We start from the raw sequence: 549 nt of genomic DNA on the forward strand, positions 1-549 counted from the left end.
GTGAAAGTCAATAATCATCAACTCTCTTGCAAAAGATCAAATCAGCTGCTATGACAACTGAAACATGAATCTCAAGGCATAAAGGCCTGTTTTGTACACTCTAGACTGAGCTAGACTTGTCACATTATGAGGCCACTAGTTAAGTCTTTCCTTCAGATGCATATTGTTTGCCTTCCTAAAGTTACTGAGAGCTACTCACATACACCTCCCACCTTCCAGCAAAATTTGGCAGCCTGCCTGGCCCTTACAAAAACATGGTCAGCAGCATAAATAGAGGCACTGCCACTTACTCACTGGCAGCTGGATTTCAGCTTTGTAAAGTCTTGCCTAGCTTATCTCTCCCAGGTGCTCTGAGGCGTAATGCCTAACCAATTTGAGATCTCCTGCCACTTGTGGAAGGTGTGGCAACAGCTCTGCTTTTCAGGAGCAATCAATCTGGAGAGCCTGTCAGCCAGAGGTGCAGTATAGATGGTATGATGTCATCCACAAGCCCCGGCAGAGTTTTCGGGATGTTGTCCTAGAATGAGTTTTGGTTTTTTGTTCTTTTTT

This window comes from Rhea americana, unplaced genomic scaffold (genome assembly GCF_003343005.1).
Source record: "Rhea americana isolate MKP2758 unplaced genomic scaffold, rheAme1 scaffold_324, whole genome shotgun sequence".
Taxonomy (NCBI): Eukaryota; Metazoa; Chordata; class Aves; order Rheiformes; family Rheidae; genus Rhea; species Rhea americana.